Below are 22,181 nucleotides of genomic sequence, written 5' to 3'. Positions count from 1 at the left end.
CAATAAATAATAAAATCTCTCTTCTTCTATTTGTATAATAATAATAATAATAATAATGTCTTAAAATGTCTTAACATTTTTGCAGGTTGTAAAAAAAATTCAACTTTTAAAGTAAGTCATTTGGCAGCTTTAATAATTACAGAATTTTTAAAGAAATGTTGAGATGGAAAGAAAAAAAAATGCAATGAAAAAAAAGACTTTTCTTTGTCAGATATTTTGCCTTACAAGGTCTTAGGTGTAAAGATATTTTAAGCCAAAATGTTCTCAAAATTGTCATAAAACCGTGTGTCAGACATCGTGTGAAGCAACTTTCTGTGAGGGAGCTTTTAGAGGTAGATGTCTGGTTCCTATCACCCCCTCTGTGAACAATTCTGACTTGGCAAGTTTCTCTAGAACGGAGCATTTAATACTAAACCAATCTGAATGACTCTGTTTACATCTTAACCGTGTAATTATGCAGGAATTTTGCAAACCTAGTGAAGTTCCCCTTTAAAGACTTAATGAGCTCAGACCTTTAAGACTGCCAGATTATTTATGTTATTACTGTGCATATGGATCAAGCAAACTCAATGCATCACTTTTTCAGTGCAGATGGGGGTCTTACAATCACATCCCATGACTGGAAGCAGAGATAACAGAGATGACCTCGAACTCGACTGACTTTAAGAAATTCTAAAGGAAGGTAGACAGATGATTGTTCTGTTAACTTACTGGGGCTCAATGAACTCAAAATTAAAACAAGTCAAAACAAGTAAACATTCAGTCCGGTTCCAAATATTTGGATGGACCATGAGGGCATCAAATGATGAGCCCCAAATAATCACATTTGTCCAAGATTGTGTCCTCAGGGCGCAGGCTCGACCCTGGATGTCTCTCTCAAAGGCCACTGCGCTGCTTCTCTGCCCGAACAATGAGCGTCACTGTTCGGCCTGCTGAGGCCCCAAACAGAGGCGTCCCGCGCAGGCTGGCGGTGGGCAGCTACATAGTGGCTCTTTTCTGTAACAGCGGGTCAGAGCCAGACCCCTTTGGCCTTCGTATCCCACGATAGTTAGGGGTGGGGTCAATCACAGCACGGGTCACACTCAGTCACATGGAGCTGCCATGACAATGACAGGGCTGTAAGGGAAAACGCAACTAGGCCAAGGCTGCACAGACGGTTTAATGGAAGCTGCATAATTTATGTGAAACGTTCCTCATTCAACAATTACAACAACAACAACAACGCTACAGTGCTCATGTGTACTGTAACGCATAATAAAGGCATCTACAGTGAACTCAAGCTAGTCCTTCTTCAGTAGTTCCTAATTATGTGGCATTGGCATGAATTCTGGCTGAACTGCAGGTTGTTTCACATGAGCGTCAAAGGAAGCATCCAGTAACAACTCTCTCTGTTTGGTCGTGCTGCTGTGAAGATGCTAGAGAAAGAAAACAGCTACAAGTTAGCATGAACGCTTTGCTAATGCAGCTAACAATGAATGTAAATGAATAGCTTCTAGTTAGCGTCATTTGTTTGCTAACACAGCCAGTGCTGAACGAAAATAAACACTAAACAGTATTCACTGCATTTGCTTAATGCCAACTAGTAGCTATACCTTTTGTAGTTTTTATTATTGTCAGCAGCAAACAATGATGAAAACTATGAAAACGTATAGCTACTAGTTTTTTGACACAGTGAACGAAAATGTACCTACTGGTTAGCATGATTTACTGCATTTGCACAGTGCTAAGCAGTAACTATACATTAGCATCAAACAATGATGAAAACTATGAAAACATTTGGCTACTAGTTACAGCATCACTAGCAATGCTAACAATGAATGGAAATGTACACCTACCAGTTAGCATGGTTTCTTGTATTTGGATAGTGCTAACCTCACTTTTCACTTTCTTTCATTATTAGCATTGTTAGCACCTTTGGTTAGCACCCCTACACCCCTGCTAACTGAACAATAAGATTTTAACTGAAAATAATAATTATGAATTTGAAATGTTGGACTCCCAGTTGGACTCTGAACTAAACAACAACAACTGTAAAGCTAATTATCATGTGTATTTAACCGCATAACAAAGGCATTTACAGTGAACTCGAGCTAGTCTTAATATAGCAGTTCCCAATAAAGAGGCGTAATAAACCCTGGCAACAGTGTTAAAATTATTTAATAAAATTATTATTATTATTATTATTAGTAGTAGTAGTAGTAGTAGTGGTAGTAGTAGTAGAAGTAGTGGTAGTAGTAGTACACGCTCAAAAAGTGTCAAAAAGGGCTCATTTGTACAAGAACCTTTTAATCAATGGTTTTGTAGATAATAATTTAAAGGTTCTAGCAAGGAGCCTATTGCTAAAGAATATTTCATAATGTATCGCATAGTTATTACATGTGTTGTTACATAGTTATTACTTTTTTATATTACATAATTACATACTTATTCCATTTACTGTCTGTATTGACAGGTCTGAGTCAGCTGATTTCAATATAAAAAACAAACACATGGGAAACAAAAACAAACGTGATAAATATCTAATCTGCTACTTATAAACACAGAGTGGTGTGGATCGAGAGTTTAGAATTTGCACTTTCCACACAATTTCTCCATTTCTTTCAATGAGCTATGAGTCAGAAATGATTCACACAAAATCACAGCATGCTATTGTTATCGGTGGTGATAACTGTGCTTCTAAGCAGTGGAATGGTGCTGAAGTGTCAATGTATGATGTTCATATTCAGGCTGTGAGCTGTGTTTGTTTGGTGTCTGCAGTGGGGCTCAGTGAGAACCGGTATCTGGCTCATTTCTGCTCCGATGCTTAACCTTGCACTCAGCCAGGGGTGCGATTTCATTACTCGCCTCAGAGAGGGGGTGCAAGAACAACAGCAGGCAGTCTGGAGCCAGGAAGGACTCGGATGAGGGGACAGAGCATCAGAGTATATCTGACCAAGCACTGGAACCAGTCTGAGTTCAATCTCCAGTGATGCCATAGTCATCTGTAATTGGGAGCATAACTATCCTCCTCACTATACTCACAGATAATTTTGTTGGTTTCAAGCACATTTCTTACAACAAGCTAAATTATCTGCCAATATAGTGAGATAATTTTACTTAAATAAAACCTCTTAAAACATGCAAATATATGTATAAATGGGGAAATAATCATAAATTTAGCGTGTAGGGCCGTAATGCTGTGTTTACATGTTGGCAGACGAGCAACAAGACAAGCAAATCACATTTTTCATTGTTTTCAATTGAGCCATGATGGAAAACTCCACCACCAGATTTTGTAGTGGTGACTGGAAACTCTGTCAGGAGTTTTCCAAACGTTTGGTAGTGGTGAAATAAATTGGATGTGTTTTTTTTTGGGAAATATGGACACCAAACAGTTGATTTACAGACAAACCTAATATTATACAACACAAAAGACTTCAGAGCATCCTCCCATCTCTTCCCCTGTAAATAACATCCAACAGTGCTAAAGCTCTGGTCTGATGATTATCCATTTTCACTGGTAATGCTGTTACTGTGCTAACGTTTGCCTGGCTTCATGCCACCATTGTTCGTGTCCGGCTATGAGGCATCAAACACAGTACATTTCAATGCTAACACGTGAACGCAGTATTACTGGCCATTTGAAAAGAAGTGGCGGAGCTTCATGTGTCTCAGAGGAAGCATATTGTAGCTTTCACTCTACCAGCTTGGTCACATCACATGATAGACGGAGATGTAGCAACTCGGAGGAACTGGCAAAGACTCAATCGCTAAAAATCCCCCAAAATGTATTAATTAAAAATAATAATACTTATGCTTCAACTAAAGACACAGTGTCACTATCGAATATAAATCACTCATGTCCTGTGAAAGCTTCACAAGGTCCAGGTCAAGTGGTCATTCCTGATGAGCATATGCTTTTGCATTAACGATTCACAAAATTCTTTATTTGATTCAATCCAATGTGTGGTCTCGATATATAAAATATAAGCCTAAAAACATCCTTACATTGATATACTCATGCTAGTTCTCTCTGATTGGTGGTGCCGTAGTGAAGGTGATGGAGGAACCTATGATGATGCAAGAGAGTTAAAACTAAACAGTCTAGATTTAATATTATTTAATATGATTTCATATTAATTTATATTTTTAACATAAATGCAATTATATATATATATATATATATATATATATATATATATATATATATATATATATATATATAAAATTACATAATTTGTTACACAATTACATAGTACTACATAGTTAGTTACATAATTTTTAAATATTTATTAATGGTACAAATAAGTAATAACAAATGAGTCTCCATAAAAAAGCACTGACCAACAGAATGGGACTCGATGGAGTAGTCATGGAGCCAAAGGTCGCTAAGGGGGTAGAAAGCCCCCCAGCACTGGGCTGTGAAGCAGTGAAACTGTTCTCTGGAGCGATGGTGCTCCATCCAATACCTTGGGGATGAGTTGGAGTGATCCAGTATTAATCATCCAACATCAGTGCCTGACCCCACTAATGCTCAATCAAATCCTCACAGCAATGTTCAACAACTAGTGTTAAGCCTTCCCAGAAGAGCAGAAGCTCAGACTCAGGACAGACTCAATATTAATACCAGACAAAACACTAGATGAGTAGGTGTCTACAAACTTTTGGACGTTCTAGTCATACAAGACCAGGCTGCTCTACCTGAACAGGAGGAAATCTATAAACACAAAACTGAAAGCCAAGTAAATGTTTCAAAATGTATTAAATAACTGACAAATCTCACACAACTAATCTGTGGTTTGTGGCTCGAATTACAAGCAAGGAAAGCATATGTTTTGGGTTTCAGCTGCTACACATGCATATATTCTTTCAAAGGGAGGTTTCTCTGCTCACTCCTTTACCAACAAGGTGAATGGACTGTTTGACTGAAAGGTGTCACTTTGCTTATATACAGCCATCATATTAAACGCTGAGCTATGATTCATATTCACATTCCAACCAGTGAACTGTCTCCTCCCCTTATGATTAGGCATGTAATACAATGTATTGTATTGTATAGTATTGCACTGTACAGTATTGGGACTAAAATATCTAGCTTGTGGCAAGAGTATTAGATCTGAACCCTATAAAGCACAGCTTTTGTTTCAAATATTGTACTTCTGGAAGGCTGAATGCTCACATAAACTGAAAATAAAAACATTAATCTTTTAGATCTCAAGCTTATTACATACTAATGCTTATTGTTCAGTAACTACAGGGACTCCAGTGCAAACTGGCTGAGCTATTCACACGTTATAGAAGTGTGTAATAAAACTTTGGGTCTGCTGGTGGACCCTGACCATATAAGGACTTAAAGGGCCTATATCCTGCATTTTTCTTGTATTTTCTTTTTTCCCTCTGAGTATGATCAGACTGGGGAGTGAACGGCTTTGACAGTGTAACAGTGTTCATGTACTACACCAAACTCGTTAGATTCACTAATTACAGATCTACATGTTGGCTGCAGTTAATACAGAGCTGAGAACTTGCTATCCTACTAGCGTTAGTTACTGTGTACTGTCACAGGGTCAGGCTTTAAGCAACTGAGCCGGAACGCAGGCCAAACCTTTGTGGGGAGAAGAGAAAAAAAGAGAGGCTCACTGCTCATAAACACACACACATAGAGCCCCCCGTCCTCCATCATATGACCGCTGGTGCAGCCGTGGAGAGGAATACAAAGATTCTCTGTGTGCTTGAGTACTGAGTACAGAGGAGAAACACCGTCCCCGCATTCTCTCTCCCTCTCTCCCCCTCTCTCTCCCTCTCATGGCAATTAGTAGAATACAACCAGTCCCACATGTATCTGAAAAAAGCTCATTTGCAGAAGTTAAAAATGTTCTTGACTTTAATGCCTGTTAATGTAAAGAGATTTTATTCCAAGCAATAGGTACAAAAACAAGTACACAGAGCTACACGCGCACAAACACACATGCATATGCAGGGACACACACGTAGTCGCACACTTGGGCAGGCTGGTTCTCACAGCAGTTGGCCAGATTAGCGATGAGAAGGAACAGAGACAGTGCAGATCAAAACAAGATTGAAAAAATCAGTTAATCCATGCTGTATGAAAATACCGTCCTCTCCACTTCGTCTCCTCCAGCTCCCATCAAACTGATCTCATCACCCTGATGGAGTTCTTTAGCCTCTCTGAGCCAAAATGTGACACTTCAGACCAGCGGCATGTGTGACGGCCCACAGCTCTGCACAAACATGCACCAAACAGCTCACTGACAGAGAGCGCAGCATTGAGGCTTTAATTAAAGAGAGTCGCTCAGCACACAGACTGAGCCGGGACACCTTTCAGCTGCTGTACTGAGTCTCCTAAAGACACTTCAGCACCCAAACGTCTGCATCTCTCCCCCCCTACCTGCTGACCTACATACAGCTCATCTCATAGCTCAGAAACCCAGGGGGGGGGGTTGTGGGTGTGTGTGCAATTCAGAATGGAGAGAGTGAAAGGGAAAGAAAATAAAGCAATATGAAGGAGAGGAGAAATAAAAAGTGGTAAAGAAAGGGACAGAAAAGAGAGGGAGAGAGAGAGAGAGAGAAGGGCAAAAAGAAGGAGAGGATAGGAGAGACCGATGAAAGAGAATGAGGAAAGGGGGATGGAGAAGAAAAGAGAGAAAGATGAGAAAGAGAGAGAAAAGAAAGGAGAGAGAGAGAGGTGGAAATCAGAAAGGGAGAGGAAAGGAGAGAGAGATGCGGGAGAATGAGGAGAGAGGGATGGAAAAGAAAGAGAGAAAGATAAGAAAGAGAAAGGGAATGAGAGAGAGGGAGGCAGAGAGATAGAGAAAGAGAAAGGGAAGGGCAGAAAAGGGAGAGAAAGAAAAAGAGAGATGAGAGAGAAGGTGGAAAAAGCCAGATAAGAAAAGAGAGAGAAAGAGATGAGAAAGAGAGAAAGAAAGGGGCAGAAAGAGGGCGAGAGGCAGAGAAACAATGGAGGCAGAGAGAGATGAGAGACGAGGAGGAAAGGGAGAGAAGGAAGAAAAAATGAAGGGCTAGAGTAATTCAGAAAAGAGAGAGAAAGAAAGGGAAAGGAGATGAAGGGATAGAAGATAAAATGGACAGAAAAAGAAGGGTAATTAGATAGGAGGTGGGAATTAATACGGCATAAAATCCTGACCACCTCAGCTTTCATTGGCCCTGAACATTCAATTCCGATTCATGAGATAAAATTGTCACTACTGAAACAGTCACAACTGAAACAGTTGGTAAGGTTTTAGTAGTGATATGATTATGATAGTTTTGGTAGTGACAAAATGGAATGTTCAATCATTTATTTTAATAAAATAAACTCAATTAAATTATAATTATAAAGCCCAAGATCATTTAAAAGTCTGAAATGTGTTTTCAACTCTGAACCAGTTTGGTAGAATGATGCATATTTGTATTATCCCTGCTTGACTCCAGGTCCAGGCTAAACCTACCCTGATATTTGGCTGATTGGTTGTAAATCATATTAAAATGAGCAATACAACAGTATTGCTTTAGCTTGACACCTCCGAGCTAAACAACGATAAATGCTTAGTCAGATCACTTCATTTCAACAGAAAGGCTAATAATCAGCTGAAAAGATCAGTGGAGGTCTGAGCTGCATGGTGAGGTGCCAAACGAGACACAGAGACAGAGACAGCAGCCCAAAGACAGGCAAGGTGAACAGCTTTTAATCATTCAGTGGACATTGTTCTGAAGGAAAGACGAGAGGTCTGTGTCGGGACGGTGGTGGCTATTTCAGACTGGTCACAGAGAGCTTCACCTCAATTCACTCCGGGGAATGATCGGCATTCAGTTTACACCCTAATAATGAAAAGTCCAATGAAAGATAAATTTACAAAAAAAAACAAAAAAACTTGCAAATGTAGTCAATCAGCAAAGACACAAAAATGAACAAAATCAAAGCTTCCAGATGGCCACTTCCATTCCTAACGACTACCTGAAATCTGGTTAGGCTACGTCTCATATTGACAGACAGTGACGTTTCTAGAACCTCTAGAGGGCCAAGAGTGACCCCTTTTCCTCATAAAATTGGTTCCATTGTGAATAGAAACATGCTTGACTCCTCTGTCTCTTCCTCATAATGTTGGGAGCTCATCTAGCATGTAAGGCCTTCAGTTCAGCTCCTGAAGTCTTAACCAATGGAAGAGCTCACTTGGTTGTATCTACCTACAAAAGGCGTGTCAGAGGCTCACTCACAGCCACCACTGCTATTTTATCTACACACAGTACTTTTGTCCATTTTTATATGATCAGTATCAGACAGTATCAGAAACAACATAAGCAAGTCTATTTGAGCTTATTTACCAACTTTTGAGGTATGTGATGATTCGGGCATGCAGCTTGCTCACTGCTCCAGCACTGACCAAACAGATGGAGTGTCCAAGCTGCTTCTATTTATCTGCTCATAGATGTTGTAGGTTGTTCTCTGCAGATGTGTATTATTCTAATTAGTGATAAAAAAAAATGAACAATTACCTTTGCATAAAGAAAGAACTCTGTTGTGAAGAACGCATGCTCAGTTCAACAGGAAACTCACGTCACAAGCACGATGCAGGTTTTCAAGTGTTACATGATCAGTTTTGGGTTCTGAATTGCATTAAATCATCAAATCAGCCCAAACAGGCAGACTGCACAATTTAATCCAGTCACAAAGCCAAAGACTGATCAGATACATTTTGGATAAAAAGTTTAAAAGCTAAAACATGATCAGGTAAATTTCAGAAAATGACCAACATAAAACAAAAACATTTAAATATACAATTTAGAAAATGAGAAAATTAATAAAATTATCCAATAGATTTAAAAAAAAGTTTAAAAAGCTACAAACTGATCAGATACATTTTAGAAAAGAGTTAAAAAAGCTAGGAAATTAGGGACAACTGATCAGATACATTTTCAAAACAGTTAGCCCCTGAACCCCCCGCCCAGCAAGCCCAAAGTTTTATTACACACTTCTATAGCCTAAGAATAGCTCAACCAGTTTGCATTGAAGTTCCTGTAATTACTGAAAAATAAGTCTTAGTATGTAATAATTCTGAGATTTTAAGGGGTTAAAACGTTACAACTGATAAGAGACATTCGGAAAAAAGGACAGCAGATAAAAACCAATCAGATACATTCAGGAAATTAGGTTAAATGGATCTGATACATCTGAATAGTTTGGATGGGACTGACCTACAGAGCCAAGACTAACAGTTGGCACTATAGACAATTGATTCGTTTAAAACCTGCCAACATTTGCCAGCGTTGACTTTCCTTCTCTCCTCACAGTCTTTAGACTGTAGTCTTAATGCTTAGCTTCCATTTAAACTCTCCCATGAGACCTCTTTAGTTGCCTGTCTAAACTAATGGTACCTTACAGAGACCTGCATGCCCCACTGCTGCTCCTGTATGCATGAGTATGTGCTAGCTTTCAGAACAGGCTGCTTGATTACCGCTAATGATTTGTTTCGGATTGACGTCCATTAGCTACACAGAAGCTGCCCTTTCAGCATGAGGCGTTTTTCCACGAAGCCGGGGGGCCTGCTGACCTGTTGACCCGATACTTGTCAGAATGTTGTTTTTTTCCATGCTCTCACTGAGATTGTGGTTCATTACGCCCATGAAGCAACCTCGCACCACTGCGATCTCTGACTTTGGCACACATGTCATGCGTTAAAGTATGATTTTGTAACATGTCCACAAAGGTAAAGAAGCAGTTTGGCATAGAATCGAATTCATTTACACAATTTCCTCATTACCCAAATCAACTATGACACAAAAATGGACAAAACTACAAAAAGGACCTCTGAAGTCATGCATCATTCTATAGTTGGCATCATCTCTGTACAAGGAACTCCAGAATATCATAAGACTGGCAACCTCACCAAATCACCCCAAATACAATGAATTACAAGATTGTTCAGAAGCTGAAATATGAATATTGCTACTTGCTAAAGAGCTAAGACTACAACATATTGAACTAACATCATAAGACTGGCAACGTCACCAAAACACTCCACGCAAACTAGCAAAGCTTTTTCCACTGAGGTAGTTGAGTACTGAAGTTTAAAAGTAGACTAACGTTCATGCAACATTATTTCAACGCACAGATGTTAGCGTGCTAGTATATCAGCTTCTTAATGACCTCGTAATTAGTCCAGTGATATTCAGAAGAAAAAGCCACACAGTACAAAAAGTAACATTGGAAGCATTGTTGTTTACTATGGTGATTTTGGGAAACAGCATTTTTTCCCATAGAGAAAAACTACACTGTACTATATGCTAACTACAATAGCATGCTAACATCTGTACATCGAAATGATATTACATGAACGTTAGTCTACTTTTAAACTTCAGAACTGATATATAATACCAGTCACTCAAACTGTAAACTAAAGCCAACATGTTCAACTTTAGCTAGTATGGATGATTTGATATTGAAAAACATCAATGCTACTATATTATTTTCAGCAGAAATGTAAAACAGAACAGTTGCCCCTTATTCTCTCCCAAGAGTCTGTTCTTTACCAACTTTTGGGGCAACAGCTGTCAAAGATCAGTACTAGGCACCTGAGTGCAGCCTATAAGAGTAAAAGAAGTAGAGAGGGGCGTGGCTTATGCTGTGGACACACCCACACTCAAATGGCTGGGCTTTTTCGTGAAGAGACTATAATTTCTAGAGGTCGTGAAAGTAGGTGGTGAAAATTTTATATATGAGAACTTTTATTTATACAAGTTGTGCCAAATGAAGACCTTTTTAAACACACAATATAAAAAATTTGTATTGAATCTTAAAGCCAGCCTGTCCTGAGTGGAAGTGAGATTCTATAACATGCCTCCACATTGTGAATTATTATGACCATATGATATCACTTAAGACCTGCCATGCACAAAGCAAAGGAACCCGGCGCTCTCTGGCTGACGCAGGCTTTAGCTCCACAGCCGGCTTTCTTAAGGACCGTGATGAGGTGTTTGGCCGAAGCGGCTCTCGTGTTGAGCCAGAAACAGTTAGAAGCACTCGAGCACTGGCTCTTTAATAAGCGTGTGTAAAAGCTGGCATTTCCCCTGTGAGAAAACAGCCTACCCATTACCAACTCTCATGTAAGCCATTCATTTCGAAATGTGCTGAAGTGTGCCGCACTTCCTCCTTCTCCAAACTACGCTCTGAGCGAGGATCGCTTTAATGACCATCAAGTCCCATTGATTTACAAATCCAACACTCATCAAGAGCGTATCGATAGCTGCTTATCGCCTGCTGCCAACATGCATGTGCATGTATGCATGTAGTCAGTAATGTACTGCATGTCCTTGATTCACATGTGTGTATCATTTTATTGCTGAGTAAATAATAACAATGTTAGGTGACTTATTTGACCTTTACATAAAATATCCTGCCTCAGAAATATTTGAAAAAATTGTGATTTTACTTGATTAAAATCTTCAGTGATGAAAATAAATATTTGAACACCCTGCGACTTTGCAAGTTCTGCCACTTAGAAATCATGAAGGGGTCTGAAATTTTCATCTTAGGTGCACGTCCACTGTGAGAGACATAATCTAAAAAAAAAATCTGAAAATCACAATGTATGATTTTTAAATAATTTATTTGTGTGTTACTGCTGCAAATAAGTATTTGAACACCTGTGAAAATCAACGTTAATATTTGGTACAGTAGCCTTTGTTTGCAATTACAGAGGTCAAACGTTTCCTGTAGTTTTTCACCAGGTTTGCACACACTGCAGCAGGGATTTTGGCCCATTCCTCCACACAGATCTTCTCCAGATCAGCCAGGTTTCTGGGCTGTCGCTTAATGTTTCTGGGCTGTAGCTCCTCCCGTGTAGTTCTGGGCTGATTCCTCACCTTTCTTAGGATCATTGATACGCCACAAGGTGTGATCTTGCATGGAACCCCAGTCCAAGGGAGATTGACAGTCATGTTTAGCTTCTTCCATTTTCTAATAATTGCTCCAACAGTTGATCTTTTTTCACCAAGCTGCTTGGCCGTAGCCCTTTTCAGCCTTGTGGAGGTCTACAATTTTGTCTCTGGTGTCTTTGGACAGCTCTTTGGTCTTAGCCATGTTAGTAGTTGGAGTCTTACTGATTGTGTGGGGTGGACAGGTGTCTTTGTGCAGCTAACGACCTCAAACAGGTGCTTCTAATTTAGAATAATAAGTGGAGTGGAGGTGGACTTTTTAGAGGCGGACTAACAGGTCTTTGAGGGCCAGAATTTTTGCTGATTGACAGGTGTTCAAATACTTATTTGCAGCAGTAACACACAAATAAATTATTAAAAAATCATACATTGTGATTTGCGGATTTTTTTTTAGATTATGTCTCTCACAGTGAACAGGCACCTAAGATGAAAATTTCAGACCCCTCCGTGATTTCTAAGTGGGAGAACTTGCAAAGTTGCAGGGTGTTCAAATATTTATTTTCCTCACTGTACGTAATTTCCACGAGTTAAATATATTATAAAGAGATGGGGATTCAAGTCACCCTGTCTCACTGACTCGCGATTCGACTTGGGCTCATTTTTAACTGCCTGACAATTTGACTCACTCTTTACTGACACAACTTGGACATACCTCTAACTGACTTGCAACTTGACTACGAGTCGTCCTTTAATTACTCGTGACTCGAACTGTGCCTTAAATTGTGTCTCGACTTTGTCTTTCCTTTCACTGATTGACGATTTGGCTCAGATATGTTCTTAACTGGCTAATGACTTTGACACAACTTTAACTGACTTGTGACTTGACCAGGACTTGCCTATAATTAGCTCACAACTTGCCTCACCCTGACTTGCAGCTTAAACTTGGTCTTGACTGATTTGTAATCTGACTCGCTCTTAACTGGCTCAGGCATGTCTTTAACTGACTTGACTCCAACTTACCCTTGGCTGACTCGTGACTTGACTCGGATCTACCCTTAACTCACGTACAACTCAACTTGGACATGCCTTTAACTGAATCACAACACAACTTGGACTTGATGTTGACTGACTTGCAAATAGAAGTGGTCTTGTCTTATATGACTCGTGACGCAACTTGGACTTGCCCTTAACTGACACATGACTTGACTTAGGCTTTCCCATAACTGACTTGGGACTTTACTTAGTTTTGGCATTAAGTGAAAAATGACTCGACTTGGGTTTGCCCGTAACTGACTCGGGACTTGAATGGACTTGGCCTTAATTGACACATGCCTCGACCTTAACTGACTCATGACTTGGCTTGGACTTGAGACTGAAGACTTTTGAAAGTTCTAAGAAAAAAGCACCATCAAAACTGATTAAATTAGGACCACCAACCTCAATACAGTACCTGAACAGTTTTTGCAAATTGACAAGGCTTTGAACTTAACAGACTCACAAATTGACTCAGACTTGCCCTTAACTGACTCGCAAATCAATGTGGTCTTGTCCTTGACGGAGTCGTGACTCGACTTGTCTTTACCTGACAGGTGACTCGAGTCGGACTTACCCATAACTCACTTGTGAAATGATGTGTTCTCATCCCTAACTGACTCATGATTCGACTTGATCTTGCCCGTAGCTGACTCTTTAAGTTAAAAATTACTCAAACTCCATTTGGATTAGCTACTGCACCCGCTAACTTGCATATTTGCTATATAAATGACATGCTAACCATCTGTTTCAAGCTGCTTCTTTACTTAAAAAAACTCATTTGCTACATATTGTAGCATATCGCAACAAGACTAAACTACAACTCTCTACCCAAAACTCGAGACTCACTCAGAATGAATCTACTTGTGAACATCTCTGACATCAACATAGTTTTCTTTGTTTTGCGTTTTTGTCAGTAATTGTGTTTATATATTTTATTAATGTTTGAATAATGTAAATATTTGAATAAAGTTTAATGCATCTGAGCCCAAAATGTGACCTGAAATATATCTGTATTTTACATAAAGGTCACATAACAGCAACCTAATATTGTTATTATTTACTCAACAATATGATTCAAAATGCATAATTAGTCTGAGGTCAGCTTGGTTCACATTACAGGGTCAGTTTTGCTCAATGCAGAGTCACGTAAAGAGCTGCTTTCCACAAAGAGCTTAACTCCTGTACAAGGTTTTCATAAACTGTACATACACTGCAAAAAAACAGCTCTCTGGCAAGTAAAAGTATCTTAAATGTAGTCAATATATCTTTGTTTGATATAGTTTGATGTAGTTCATCAACACTGTTAAAATATCATTCATACAGTCCATATAGTTCATATATGGAAACTAAACTAGGAAAACAGCCCATATTGAGCTCACTGTTTTTGTGATGTCATTTAAAAAACACTGCAGTTGCATATTTTTGCCTATTCATCCAACAGAGGTTTAGGCCTGTCTTTCACACCGAAGTATGAGACCTGTTTCAGCTCTGAGTGCTTTATTAATGAGGAACAATACAAGACAGCCAATCATAAATCACAATCATACTTCATAAAATAAGCAAAATGCTCTGCCCATAGAGATCATTTCACTACACAAACTACTTAAAATAATAAATAAATTAAAAAAAAGGAAATAATTTAAACGAGTACAAAATATTCTCACAGAAGTCCTTTGATAAGAAATACTACACGTTTAGGTTTAAGATGATTTCACTTGCTAAAAACATTATATTTAAGTTTTAATTAACTTATTAGTGAACTTATTAGTAAAACCTCTTTTTTCATAGTGTAGGTACTATTGTGTCATAGAGGAACCTGGGGTGGGCGTGGTTAAGCAAAATAGTTTTGCTTTAATGTGGAAAACAACAGATTTTTCTTCCTCATTTAAAGGGCCCATATGCTATACTTTCTTTTTTAGAATATTTCTGTGCTGTGTTTTATATCATGACTATTTTAGCTGTGTTAATGTACCTTTAAAACTGATATGTAAATTAGCTTTGTTCTCATTGGCTGCACTGTATTGGTCTTCATTCTAAAAGCCTATCCAGGCTGAAATTCTTGCAAATCAAGTGATAATGGCTGGAGCTAAATTGCTTTAGGCTGTATATATATATATATATGTATGTTATAGCCATGTATATGTACAAGTGTTGGTTTTTGTGATGTCACACAAACTAATAATTCACAAAATCCATATATAGACTGTATTCAGAAACCTCAGCAATGTTTACACACCACATCCAACTCTTATATTTAAAAAAGCAAGGAAAAGTTGGTTCTCCTTTAATTGGGCCCCTTTAAGATTAGGCAATAAGCTGTGTATGAAGATGATTTACGTCGTCTGTTGGGCTGTTTCAATTTTTATTTAGGACTTTACAGCCATGCCACTGTGAGAAACAGAATGCATGATGATTATCAGCATGTTGTCCGTCCAGCTGCGTTATAAAATCGTTACGAAATAAAATAGCCACTGATTATGGAGTAATGATGGAAATTTAAACCCATCCTCAGCTTCTCTTCATCTGTTTGTCTCCCTGCAGGCTAACAGCACTGCTCTTCAGCGTGAGTAACACTAGCACAACATTAGGGGCTTTTCGGGGACCCTGCTGAGAGTCAGCGTCCACTGTGTATGTGTGTGTCAGTGTTTTGCCAACATTACTGTACTTTGGGAGTCGTCATCCAGGCCCACTCTCCGAGGCCCCAGTCTACAGCCTCAAAAAAGAATCAAATACATGTCTCAAAGGGGAATTCAACCAATGTTTCTAAATTTCTACATGTAAACAAATTGACATATTGGAAAAAATAACATATAAAATGTGGCCTGTGCAAAAGTTATGACATTTGTTCCAGTATGTTCCAGAACTACTTTTTTACAACTGCCTTAAAATCATTTAAGTGCGTTATCTGTGGAGGGCGTATTAGCCTATTTTAAAATAGAAAATCAACAAAATGCGTAATTTTGTCACTTTTGCATATCAGTTTTGTAGTCATGGTTGCTATCACCACCAGTCTCTCTGCAATAAACCACTGCACACCAAACCACTCTGAGTGACGTTCAGCTCAACCACTGAATTATGCAGAAATTTCAAGAAACTGGTGGAGCTACACTTACAAACCACAAACTCCTTCTCTGCATCTCAGTTACATGCGAGTTAAAATCAACGTTTAGTTTCAGTACTTAATTCAGTTCACTAAACTTTGTGCTGGTGCAGCAGTGAAATAAAAATATACAATGTTTGGAGATTTAAAAAGGCAGGATTTTAATTAAGAGAAGGATAATGTCTCCTTCCTCTACTCTCTCTAACCTCTTCCCTACGCCTCTCCCCCCTCTCGCTCTTATATCTGTTCTCTTTTACCTCTTTTTTTCTCTTTCCCATTCTCTTATTTGCTCCTTCACTTCACTCTCACTCTCCTTCTGTCTTTGCTCTCACTTCACCTCGCCCCTTCACTCCATTTCACCTCCCTTTTCTTTCTGCCTTCACTCCATCCATCTCTCACCTCCTTCTCACTTTCTCCTTTCCTCTCTCTTTCTTTCTGCTGCATCGACCTCCGCCCCTCTGGCTTCTCTGTCTCCATTAAACCCCCCAGAGCACCGAAACCCCACAACCACCACCACCGCCACACACACACACACACACACACACACACCACTGTCAATAGAGAGACAGATCAATGGTGAGGTAGAGGATGTTGTTATTGTTGCCGAGAGTGAGAAAGAGAAGGAGAAAGAGACAGACACAGCAGCAGGGCAGCACAAGTACACTCTCTCTTGCTCTCTCTCTCTCTCTCTCTCTGGGGTGTGCACCTCCCTCAGCTACTCACACTCATTAGCCAGCAAAGCGTGGCAATGAACATGCTACACCCAGTGCCATGTGACTACACTCTGACCCTCTCTCTCTCACTCTCTCTCTTTATTTCAGGGTTACCATGATAGAAAGTATAATCAGGAATATGAAACCCTTTCAATCTCAGCCACCACTGAAAGTTCATATGTGTCCAGTTCAAACACATCTAATACCATCAACAATCAAGACTGTCAAATCTTCACCTTCACCAGTATAATCAACACCAAACAACCCTACCAATACATTAAGACCATACAATTCTAACACTATCAACATCTTTACCACCATAAACCCTTTCAACTCCAAGAACACTGTCTATTCCATGAACACCAAAAACATCAACAACACTGTCAACACTACTGACAACAACAATTCTAATAAACACCATCGCCATTATGAAGACCATCTACGTTATCGGTATGATCAACATCAATGGCAGTATCAACACCACCAATACTACTGGCACCAACAATGCTAATAAAGACCATCACCATCATGGAGACCACCAACACCAACCACACTATCTACACTACTGACACCAACAATGCTAATAAAGACCATCACCATCATGAAGACTGTCTACTCTATCAGTATGATCAACACCAATCACACAATCAACACTACCAACACTACCAACACACAACACCAACGACATTGTCAATTCCATTATTTGCAGTCAACACCAACAACTCTATTAAAGACCATCACCATCATCATTGAGACCACGAACACCAACCACAATTTCAATACTACTAACACTAACAATTCTAATAATGACCATTACCATCATGGAGACCATCAACACCAGCTACACTATCACCACCATCAATATGAGCAACATTATCAACACTTTTGCCACCAACAATATAATTTAACACCATCACCATTTTGAAGACCAACAACACTATCAAAACCATCAACATCAACTCCAGCAACCCTGTCAATTCCATCAATACCACCAACACACAACAAATGCTGCCACCTTTGCCAATACCATCAGCCTTCGTCACTGAACATCACCTCCTTCGCCATGGAGGAAAACAGCATCCTTCCCCTCCAGACGCTGAAACCCTCCAGAGGCTGGAGTACACCAAGGGCACTCTACCCCGGCTCAGACGGTAGGAAAAGGCAGTGTGGGTTGGCCTGTATGTGGAGAAGAACAGCGAAAAACAAAGGGCGGCCTCACCGTTTCGGTGTGTTTTCCGTCCATTCAGTGGCAGCACCGCAGCCCAGCCTTCAGCCAGAGAGGAGGACAGAGCGAGCCTCGAATCTCCAACATCCTCAGATCTCTCTCCTTCTCTCTCTCTCTCCCTGTCTCTCTCACACACACACACTCATTCACAAAGCAGTCTTCTCTTTCTGTCTTTCTCTGTCCGCCTGTTTCTGTCGGCGTTCTATTTCCTCTCTTGTTAGCTCCAAGGCAGTTAAGAGACACTGCAGCGATGGGGGGAGGAGGAGGGCGTGTGAGTGTGTGTGCGTGTATGTGTGTGTGCGCTTGCGTAGTGCTGTGTGTGTGTGTGTGTGTGTGTACAAGCGAGAGAGAGAGAGAGAGAGAGAGAGAGAGAGAGAGAGAGAGAGAAAGAGAGAGAGAGAGAAAGAGGGCGTGCGGGAGAGAAACCGAGGGAGGAGTCAGGCAGGGATAGAAAGAAGGAGAAGGGGGGAAAACAGTCAGGATTAAACCATGAGAAAAACAGAGTGAGAAATGAGAGAGAGAGACAGAGAGAAAGAGAGAGAGAGAAAGGAAAGAAAGGAGAGCAGAGAAAGCTGCCTCCAGAAAAACACAAATGAAATGGGAGTAGGGGGGAAGGTGGAGGACTGCATGCCTGTGTTTACAGATGTACGGCGGCCCTGCTGTTCCTCTCTCCACGCTAGGCTTGGTTGTGATTTCATTGATGGCTGAAAGAGCATGTTAGAGAGAGAGATGGGGAGAGAGAGCAGAAGGGGAGGGTGAATGTCAGCAGGCTGGGGGTTGGATATCGGTATAATTCGTTGTTTCCGTGCCAACTGTTCCTGTGTCTGAAGCAGCACTTCCTTTGCAGGCGTTGGTTCCTCTTACTCGGTTTCCCAACATCGAACCTCCTCCTCTAATACATTGCTCTAATAGGAGTGTGGAGTGGTCTATCGGGCCCCCTGTGGACCATGCTCTTAGGGATGGGTGTGGCAAATACACTGATGTCTGAGCTAGAGGTCTGCATAGATGTGAATTTGAAGCCGAATTTGACCCATACCCGCAATTTTGGAGCCACATGGGGCCAAGTGGTATTGATCTATTCAAGACCCGAAGCCACACGGATTTGAAGTTGGCATCTTATTCACCAGCATCTTATTCAGAACTTACACTTAATCTTACATGGTGCTGCCGTTCCATTCCGCCAGTGCCATTTAAGGTGGATATGAGCATTAAAATATGAATCTAATGTGTTAAATGATGTAGCAGTTTCATTCTGCCAGCGACATTTAAGGTGGAACATTCAAATATGAAGCTAATATGTCAAATGGTGCAACAATTCTATTCTGCTAGTGCCATTTAAGGCGGAAAATTCAAACATACAGCTAATATATTCAGTTCCATTCTGCCAGTGCCAATTAAGGTGGAATGGAACATGCAAATGTGAAGCTAATATGTCAAATGGGGCAAGAGACACAAGACATAGGAGTCCACATGTATGTGGTGAGGTATGCAAATGTATGGTTATTAAACTGGAAGGCTTAAAGTGTGAATCTGGTTAAAAGAGCGATATGTAACATCACACAACCTACCAAATTTCGAACCCTGCTCCCCCTCCCTTTTCATTCCTCTCACTGTTTACTTACAAGTCTAGAAGAAATGTTGCAGGTTTAGCATCAAACTTCATCCCTTTACTCAGAGAGACCTCCCATCTCTAGTAATGGAAAGCAGCACAAATGCTAACTCTTGTTTTGCTTCTATTGTAGCAGACTCACTGTTACACCGACTCACTGTCGCCTCTTGTGGTACAAAGTGGTATTACGCAACACAGTACATAAATGTCTTTGACACAACGTTAAAATTGTTATTTCTTCACATTCTTCAAATTATTTTATTTAATTTTGAATTTTTAAAGCTTGCTATAAAGTCATATGTAAAAAATTGGCTACCCATGGTTTGTTGATTTGAAAACAAACTACATACTTCTACATTTTAATGCACAATTACTGGATGCTGAATTTAATTCATTAGAAAAAATAAAACAAAATGTGGCCTGTGTAAAAGTGATGGCGCATTTTATTTTTTAACAAATAAATGGTGTACAGGATAAAATGTTTAAAAATGCCATTTTTAAGTTTATTCCCTGAAGAGCTGAAGAGGATATTTTAACTTCTTTTCACTTTGGAAGTCAAGAAAACATGTATTTTGACTGGGGGTGGTCAAAGTTTTGCATGCAACTGTACACAGTGGGATTCTGGGTTATTTTAGATTTTGGTTGTCTGCATTTTGCTGTTGTCAGAACAGAACCTCATATCTCCAAAATAGTAACTTTACAGGAGAAGGAAAAGCCTACTTTTAATGTAAGTCAATGGAACCAGAATTTTTTCCAAGTGATTTAGGGCTATTTCTTTTAATCCTTTCATCATGCAATTTACACACAATGTAAAGGACAAAAGGCATTTTCAAATTATCTCAAAAACTGAAAAACATCAAAAATGAAGATGCAAGGTTTTCTTCCGACAGCAGCAATTTGCGGAAGCAGTATAATACAAAGTGTATGCTAATTTGCTGTGTTAGATTTGTTTTTTAAAGCGTCTTTCTATATCAAGCTGCAGACAGACCACATTGTTTATCATCTTGTGGTCTTTCAGTTTCATTGCATAGTGTGACACAAGTTAGCAAAGCTGTTGCTAGAAGGTTTAGCTGACAGTATTGGTGGTGCACTGTTCTACTGTGCAGTATGGTTTGCACAAACATGATCTGCATGGATGAGTCATCAGAAGGAAACCTCACCTGTACATCAAAAGGTAACGTCTGAAATATGAAAAACTACACCAAGATAAGGAAGAGGCAGTTTGGAAAATGCGGTAGACTGATTATTAAAAATGGAACTCTCCAAGAGTATGTTTGGAGAAAATAAAGAAGCATTTGATAAAAAGAACATCTTGCTGTCTGTTAAGCATGGAAGTGCATCTGAGGATCTACAGAGGGTTTGGAGTTGTGTGGCAGCAAGGGGCGCAGAAAACATACTACGGATAGATGGACAAATGGATTCCACTAAAAATCAGGAAATTCTGGAAGCAAATATGGCACAATCACTCAGGAAACTGAAGAACAAACAGAACAATGATCCAAAATATACCTCAAAATCTACTATGAACCTTTTCTAACCCCTTTTTTAACAATTATTAGAATAGTTTGCTGCAGATTTTGTGTTTAGTTATTTTACTTAAACAAAATTAACAAAATATGTAATTTGGCTCAAATGTTTGCACAGAACTCTATAGGGGGGGTTAAAACAGCTGAATTCACTTCAGTTTTATTTGTACAGTCATTTCTACTAGAGTCATTGTTCCAAAGCAGCTTTCCAGAAAAGCATGTGCAGATCGCTGGGTTTCTGAGAAAAAGGAAGAGCCACAAGCACAGAACTGACTTCTTCTCTGTTTAGGGTTCACCACAAGTCAATGAAATTGGACTGCAAAACATTTTAATTACTATTAAAATACATTGCACGTGTTTTGCATTTAGTAATGTAATTTGATGATTAGATTCTCTGCCCGCACAGATTCAAGTCAAGTTGATACACTAGTATGCAAGTACCTAGGTATGTGGACACCCCTCCCAATTATTGAGCTTAGGTGTTTCAGCAACACCCATTACTAAAAGGTGTATAAAATCAATAAATAACCTTGCAGTCTCCATAACTGAAATGTGGCATGGTAAAGAGCTCTTTAAAAATGGCTCTGTCATAGGAAATCCTCTTCTACCTTGATAGATCTGCAGCAATTTAATGTAAGTGCTATTATTATGAAATCTCACAGCACAATTGCAAAATTAAGTTTAATGCATCAGAGCTGCAAATACAGTGAGCTGGGTAGGTCTGTAGATGGAAAAACTCAGGCTAAAGGACTAAAACAGAATGCTTGAATTTGACTCCAGTATTTTTCTTTAATCAAAGATGAGTCCTCACACATCCTGAACAGTGTTCACATTTTTAGTTTTATCAGATTTTTTCTTCCTAGAGCCAGATTTTGTCTTGAGTTCAAAAAAGTATTCTAAGAAGAAGGTCTTTCACAGACTGAGTGTTTGAGGGTGCCAGTCGTGCTGAGCTTGTGTGATGCTCTCTGGTTCAGCCAGCATTCTCTAAGCTCAAAATAACAAAATCTCTGAAGGTACATCCAGACCTGAGCTCTGAGGGCAGCATGCTACAGTTTGAGAAATCCAGGACATTCCACTGCTCATATCAAAGAACACCAACACT

General features: G+C 39.6%; 1 protein-coding gene across 1 annotated transcript in view; it reads right to left on the bottom strand.

Annotated features, from left to right (window-relative positions):
- gnaz (guanine nucleotide binding protein (G protein), alpha z polypeptide) overlaps positions 1-18,274 on the bottom strand; it is an 85,950-nt gene extending 67,676 nt beyond the window's left edge. Inside the window, exon 1 of the mRNA XM_017697271.2 lies at positions 17,939-18,274. The gene's annotated coding sequence lies outside the window, so the exon portion shown is untranslated. The remainder of the gene's footprint in view (positions 1-17,938) is intronic.
- Between the last annotated feature and the right edge of the window lie 3,907 nt (positions 18,275-22,181).

The sequence above is a fragment of the Pygocentrus nattereri genome, chromosome 18 (genome assembly GCF_015220715.1).
Source record: "Pygocentrus nattereri isolate fPygNat1 chromosome 18, fPygNat1.pri, whole genome shotgun sequence".
NCBI lineage: Eukaryota > Metazoa > Chordata > Actinopteri > Characiformes > Serrasalmidae > Pygocentrus > Pygocentrus nattereri.
The sequence above is the reverse complement of the archived record's forward strand: the minus strand, read 5'-3'. Positions and strand labels throughout refer to the sequence as shown.